Raw genomic sequence first — 1,278 nt, forward strand, 5'->3', positions numbered from 1 at the left:
ATTATAAATATGATTAAATAAAAAAAATATAAGAGGTATTTTTTACACAAATAAATACTCATGCGTTAAATATATGAGAACAATTATTGTTCTAACAAACTAACAAACTAAAAAAAAGAGTTAAAATCAATTGAGTATAGTATATTGATTTTATTGAAAAAGTCTCAATTAACTAAAAGATTTGAGGAAGCATTTGATCAAACGATTAAGAGTCATAATTGACTAAGAAAAACCGATTGAATAATAGATTTTAAATGGAACCAAAAGGCTTACTTCTATTTAAAACAAGAGCCCTTAATAAAATAATTAATTTTAAAAAATTTATAAGATTAGCCCAGGATTTCATGTAGCATCAATAAAAAAAGAGTTTAGCTTGTATTAAAATTAAATAAAATCTCCTTACTTTATATCAACATCTATCTAGGATTGGGATTATATGTTTAAATATGATTCAAATTTTACATAATTAAAAAGGCCATGAGCATTGTGAATGATGGTTAGCCTTATATATTCAAGTTCCTGCAATTTATTTTTCTTTTCTCTTATGGGGTTTTTATTCATTTTATTTATTTATTACTTTGTTTATTTCTTTTTTCATTTCCTTCACTTTAAGATTCTTGAAATCTACTCTTTCAAAAACTCATGTGCTTCTTTTGAGTTGGTGCTTTTTGGAGAAAGTAAATTTTTGTTTTAGGATTCAAGATATAAAATCTGCACTTTTTTTTATAGAAATAGTTATTGTCTAATCACAAGTTTCATCCTAAGTAAATTTAATTAGAAGCAATATTGCAATTTTTATGTAAAGAAAACTTGTATTTGTTTTTTTGTCATTATATGTACATAATTATATATAAAAAATTGTAGATTGGATAGTAATGAAGATTTTATCTTATTACATATTATTCAATGGTGTCAAATATATATAAATTAATTAATTTTTATGTAACTTTTAAATAGAAATAAATACAAATATAAAATTATATAAAATTTAAAATAGTATTTATCTTTTTTATATTAATCTAGCTATTAAAGCTATTATAATAAGTTTTTGTGCTTCATAGTCAATTTAATTCAAATAACATAGTACATATTTATTCACATTACAATATCATAATTTATTGCTGAATAGTTTAAATATTTCAATTAATTTAAATCTTATTTATTTTTATATTTTAAAAATATTTTTAAAAAATTTAAAAATTTTTTATTTATTATATTTTTTAATATGTTAATATCAAAAATAATTTTTAAAAAATAAAAAAATATTATTTTAATATA

This window comes from Populus euphratica, unplaced genomic scaffold (genome assembly GCF_000495115.2).
Source record: "Populus euphratica unplaced genomic scaffold, PopEup_1.0 scaffold495.1, whole genome shotgun sequence".
Classification (NCBI taxonomy): Eukaryota; Viridiplantae; Streptophyta; class Magnoliopsida; order Malpighiales; family Salicaceae; genus Populus; species Populus euphratica.